Here is a 6862-nt window from a genome sequence, read left to right as displayed (position 1 = left end):
CAAAAACCTTGGAGATTTTGAGGCGGCACAAATTTTTGGCCAAGATAAGCAAATGTGCCTTTGGCCAGCAAGAATTGGAATACCTGGGGCATATCATCATGCCTCAAGGAGTGAAGGTTGGTGACAAAAAAATTGCAACCATGCTCGCATGGCCTCGACCTACTAATATTTTTGAATTGCATGGTTTTTTAGGCTTGACAGGATACTACAGAAAGTTCGTTCAAGATTATGGCATCATCGCTCGACCCCTCACCAACCTACTAAAAAAAGGGAAGTTCGGATGGCATGAAGAAGCCGAAACAGCCTTCTCGGCTCGTAAGTAAGCAATGACCACCACCCCCACTTTGGCTATGCCTAATTTCAATGATTTTTTCACCATTGAAACCAACGCATCAGGCGAGGGGATTGGCGCGATATTAACTCAACAAGGCAAACCCATTGCCTTTATGAGTCGAGCACTGGGAGTTACAAAAAAATCATGGTCAACCTACGCCAAAGAAATGCTTGCCCTTATAGAGGCCATTCGCCTATGGCGACCTTATTTACTAGGATGGAAGTTTTTCATCAAAACTGACCAACGTAGCTTGAAGTATTTCCTGGACCAATGTGTGGCGACACCAGAGTAGCAAAAATGGGTAGCCAAATTTAATGGGCTACGACTATGAAATTTATTTACCGTCCAGGTCGTGAGAACTCAACTGCAGATGCGCTGTCATGCAAGCCAAACAGTCTAGTAATTCATCACCTACACGTAGCAACCGTAACCTTGTGGGATGAGATTAAAGATGCTTATGAAGGTGATTCTTATATTCAATCCATTGATTGGGCGGCCAAGGCTCAAACCGAAGGACCCTATTCACAACGTCAAGGACTTTGGTTCTTTAAGGGAAGGGTAGTCATTCCATCGTGTGAGTCGTTATGCACTAAGCTGTTGCATGAGGCGCACAATACCAAAATTGGAGGGCACTCAGGTGTCTTACGCACATGCAAACGGCTAGCTCAACAATTTTACTGGTCGAAAATGCACCAGACCGTCCAAGAGTATGTCAAGCACTTTGAGGTATGCCAGAAAATGAAGTCTGAGACACTTTCCCCTGCTGGGCTCCTGTAACCTTTGCCCATTCCATGTCAAGTCTGGGATGATATTTCTCTCGACTTCGTTGAAGGTTTGCCGACATCCCACAGCAAGGATACAATCTTAGTAGTCGTTGACAGGTTAAGTAAATTTGCACATTTCTTAACTCTCACTCATCCATTTACTGCTAACAGCGTGGCTGAAAAATTTGTCGAAGGAGTTATTAAGTTGCATGGCCTTCTTAAATCGATCGTTAGCGATCGGGATCCAATCTTTATTAGTCAATTTTGGCAGAAAGTTTTTCAAATGTCAGGTACTCAGTTAAAACTCAGCTCCGCCTATCATCCGCAAACCGACGGACAGACGGAAGTGGTGAATCGACGTGTCGAACAATACCTGCGATGCTTTGTTCATCAATGGCCGCACAAGTGGACCACCTACATTCCATGGGCTGAACTATGGTATAATACATCGTATCATGCGTCTACTGGAATGACTCCGTTCCAAGCCTTATATGGTCGTTTGCCTCCTCTGTTTCCCAATTACCATAGTGGCGACTCTTCGGGGCATGAGGTAGACTAGAGTCTCGTGTCCAGAGATGAGCTACTGCGTCAACTAAAAGCAAATTTGGAGACTTCCATTAATCGCATGAAACAATCAGCGGATCAAAAGAGACGGGAGGTGACTTTCGAAGTAGGTGATATGGTGTTTCTCAAGTTGCATCCCTACCGTCAGCAATCAATTTTCAAACGTGTCCACCAGAAACTTGCTAGTCGCTTTTACGGACCATAACCTGTCATGCAAAAAATAGGAGCAGTTGCTTACAAGCTTCAGCTGCCGGAAGGAGCTCGAATTCATCCGGTCTTCCACGTTTCATTGCTAAAAAAATTCGTGGGAGATCTGGTGGTACCATCCACGGAACTGCCACCAGTAACCGATGAATGCATTATTATTCTGGAACCAAAAAAATATTGGACACTCGCTGGGTCAAACGAGGAAATAAATTTGAAGAAGAGAGCTTGGTTTAGTGGAAGCGCTTACCAGCAAAGGAGGCCACGTGGGAGACAAAGCAGTCATTGCTTGAGCAGTTTCCGAATATGGACCTTGAGGACAAGGATCCACTTGAGGAGGGGAGTATTGAGAGGCCACGATGTAACGTCCGTCCTTGTGGTGGGTCTTTTTATAAAATATTTTGAGAAAGGATGATGAGAATTACCGTCTAATTTAAAACTTTTTGCTTTCTTCCCAGGGTGCGAGACTCTACGTTTATAAAATAAAAATGTGCTTTTGCAATAAAAGAGGTTTACAGCGGAAAACATCATTTTTAATAATAAAAAGGTCTCTCTTACATTTAAATGCTCGTGCCTAGACTTCCGTGCTCTTCCCCATGGGCCGTGTCTGTCCCAACGCGTACTTCATTTCCTTCCCTGTAGGGGGAAGGGACATGCATAAAAACTAAAATGAGTCAAAGACTCGTAAGCATTACTTCATGTAGTTAAAATATAATAACATAGGTTTTCATTCATGCATTCATCATTCGTACATACTATACATACATGCATGCGTGCATACGTGCGTTCACTTGAAAATGTCACTGGATGGGGTTTTCCTTTCTTTTCATAAAACGTTTCACCCGTCAGTGCCTTCATTTCTACAAGAGTGCAGTGCCTTCATTTCTTAAAGTGCGTTCGTGCATGCGTACATACATACATTCTTTATTTTCACTTTCATAGGCCGGTACACACTGTTACGCCCCGTGTGTTAGGTTTAGCGGCCCTTTGACCTGGATTCTGCCCGTGGCCACAGGTTGGGAATCTCTTTTCATAGGGGGCAGCACTGGGTGCACTACCAGTACTACTTACCCGGCATTGCAATCTGCCCATTCATTGGTACCATTTCATTCATTCATGTGGCCATTACGTATCTTCATACATTTCATGCTTTAATTCATTCTTTCATTCATTCATTCATGCCAGCTCGGAAGAGCTGGAGCTTCATTCATTCATGCTAGCTCTGAAGAGTTAGAGCTTTCATTCAGTTCGTTCTTTCATTTAACATGAGAAAACATTTCTTTTCATGAGAAAACATCATTTCGTGAGCATGGGCTCGAACGTCCTTTTTCATGACATCCACGAGCATCACCTCACGGCGTACACAAAAGTATCGGTTCGCACCGTCCATAAAACATAAAGCACGGGCTCAAACTTCGCCTTTTGCGTCATCCGTAAGCATCACCTTGGACGTCGGCCTTCGCGGCGTCCACGAGCATTACCTCGCGGCGCTCACGACAGCGTTGGTCCGTAGGATCTGTGAAGGCGTCGGCTCAAGCTCATGCATTTACATCAGTTTGTTTTCTTTGAAAATACGTACAATAGATACATCTTATAGTCATCCATTCACATGCGTATAATTAATAACTTTTGGTGCGTAAAAAGGGACTTTCATGGAGGGGCCGTACGTACATATACGTTTGAAAGCATAACATCTTCTTTCGTAAGCATTTTCTTAAAGATAAAAGCTTTTCGTTTTCTTTTCGTGTAATTTCTAGAAAACTCCAGAAGGGCATGAACATAATACTTACTTGGACTCCATGCTACTTTCATACCATGCAGTCCATTCATGCGCGTGTCAGCTGGCAACCTACATGCATACATAACCTTAACGTCATTGTCTATCTAATGCATGAGCAAGTTAAACTATAAATAGAACTACACTATACTTGGAACACTCTCATTCTATCCTGTGCACTTACGTGCCCTTTACTACGTTAAAACCTTCGGGGACCCATTGCGGTCACCGCATCTTCCAACTCAACGTCTTGCCTCGAGTGCTCATTCACTAAAGTGAACCCATGATTCACCTTAGGATTAAGACACTAAGACATTCATCTTATCCTCCTTATTGATGCATGACTCAGACTAACTAAGTCACGCATCCCAATCCTAGACAATACACCAGTCACTACCTCCATAGATCTTAGCCCATACTAATCCTCATTCCCATCTATACAAGCCATACGGCTCTAAGCCAACTTTGAGGCTTGAGCATCGTGTAACTATACTGTGGACAGATTACCCATTACATATGGTGAATCCGTCCGGCACATGTGTCTAACCAGATTACACATGTACCCTACCCCTTTATCACCTAAGATCAACATATAACATGTTGATCATCTGCTCGTAGGGATGAGGGCCATACTCTGATACCAACCTTCTCTTAACCCGGCCAGTACGACTCTTCATGCTAGCCGTCCCTTCTTACAGTTCATCCCAACACTTAGTGCGACAAGGCTCTATTCACAACTACGCCTTATGTCACATCATATAGCTCAAGACTATTCCCAAGTTACACAGTGACCTTGTCACATCACCTGACATCCCGCTATGTCATTTCTTACATCAGCCCTTAACTCATCACGAGTATGGTTCCTCATGTACTCTCGTAACATCGTGACATCTCGTCGCGTTCCCGTTACGCTATTCCAAAGCTAACTCCTTATCCATCATAAGCATGATTGTCAATAACCACGTCACTTCGTGACGTTGCCCAGTCATGCTTTCGCTATGCACTCTTACACTTATTCTGCTACTACACCCATACTTCTAGCTGTAAGTCAATTACAGTGACACTTGTCACTTCAGACTACAGGCTACGCCATAACTACTTCGGGACATTGTTCCACAATTCTCGACACTATTCACCACGTTCTACGCCTATCAACTGCACAACCATCCTTATCTCTGCGACACGCCATACCGAGTGTTGCTGCCTCATGGAGTACACTCCACGTATACTCCCTTCACATATGCCACATCACCACTATGGCATACCCGTCTTATGGTGCATCACTCTACCATATGGAGTACAACTCCCTTCACATACTCCATTTACATGCACTACGCCGCATCACCCTTATGACATACTCGCCATATGGTGCATCAATCCACCATATTGAGTACATTCCACAAGTACTCCCTTCATACCCATCACGCCACATCACCATTATGGCATATCTGCCACATGGTGCATTACTCCACCATATGGAGTACATTCCATATGTACTCCCTTCATACCCATCACGCCACATCACCATTATGGCATATCCGCCACATGGTGCATTACTCCACCATATGGAGTACATTCCACATGTACTCCCTTCATACACGCCATGCCACATCACCATTATGGCATATCCGCCACATGGTGCATTACTCCACCATATGGAGTACATTCCACATGTACTCCCTTCATACACATCACGCCACATCACCATTATGGCATATCCGCCACATGGTGCATTACTCCACCATATGGAGTACACTTCACGTGTACTCCATTTACACACCACGCCATACAGAGTACACTTTACGTGTACTCTTCCCAATCCACAATATGCCAGGAGAGTATATTTCTACATACACTCTCTTTATGTCACACTACGCCACACACAAAGTACACTCAGCGTGTACTGTTCCCACTCCACACAACGTCACGCCATCCATATGGCACATGCCCCACAACTACACTGCACAGCACAACCACGCCATCATTACAACACAAACTCCACAACTGCATTACACAGCACAGTCCATAACACTTCACACATACTCCCAACACTTCACATACATAGCACTACACAATATGCCCAACACTTCTCAGCGCACTACATAGCGCATCTCAATACAACCTAGTCATTCCCCTAATACTAACAGCACAGTCCACAACCTAATCAACTAATCAATATCTAACATAATTAAAGGGATAGAGAGTTATACCATCGACGGGATAACCCGTGCGTTGCTCGCTGATCGTCACAGCTAATGACATCGGAGAGGTCGTATGTGGCGGCTAACCCACGTACGTTGACTGTTTGGGCGTTTGGATAGCTAAGTGTGGTCTTGGAAGGGCTCGTGATGGTGGTGAGGGGCATAACATGGCGGCTCTAGCTGTGTATAGTGGCGGTCAGTTACGCGTAGTGACTGTCCATTACGTGCAGTGATTACCCACCACGTAAAGTGGTGGTTTGGACCTAGGGCTTGGCTAAGGGAAATGCTGTGGATCACGTGGTGGCATTGAGGTGGCGCCACGGTGGCGGATCTAGCCGCACAGTGGGTGAGAGGCTGTGGGAGAGTGAGAGAGTGTGCGTGCATGGGTGATAGATCGGGGCCGTGGGTGGTTGATATAGCTTGGTGGTGGCCTGAGGAGGCTGATGATGGTGGTTACCCACCGTGGGTGGTGGTGCATGGTGGTGCACGGTGTGCAACCCGTGTGTGCGTGAGGGAGGGGGAGGCCGTGCGATGGAGGAGGGCTATTGGCCGTGGGTCACGTGAAGGAGGAAGGGGGAGGTAAGGGGAGATCCATGGTGGCCGTGGGTGGCCGTGTGAGTCGCGCACGGCGGCGCTAGAGGTCGCGCACGGTGAAGCCGTGCATGCTACAGGGAAGGTGGCTGCATGGGAGGTGCTGGTTTTGCTGGAGGGTGGTGGCCGGTGGCAGAGGAAGCTGCCATGGGAGTGGTGGAGCCGTTGGGCGGCGCACGGCGGCGCTACGTGCATCAAGCCCATTCGGGCTTTGCACTTCCAGCAGAGAGGAAGAGAGAGCGTAAGGGAGAGGGGCTGCCGTGGATGGACTCGCTGGAGGGAGAGGAGTGCGACGGTGCCGGCGGTGAGAGCTGGCCATGCACGGCGGCGCCGGGCTGTGCGATGGAAGCTACAGGCATGGAGGGGAGCTGCGTGCTGCGCATTCCGAAGGAGAGAGGGAGGAGAGAGAGAAGGGAGGGAAAAGTAG

The sequence above is a fragment of the Juglans microcarpa x Juglans regia genome, chromosome 1D (assembly GCF_004785595.1).
Source record: "Juglans microcarpa x Juglans regia isolate MS1-56 chromosome 1D, Jm3101_v1.0, whole genome shotgun sequence".
Classification (NCBI taxonomy): domain Eukaryota; kingdom Viridiplantae; phylum Streptophyta; class Magnoliopsida; order Fagales; family Juglandaceae; genus Juglans; species Juglans microcarpa x Juglans regia.
Note: the sequence above shows the minus strand (reverse complement) of the source record.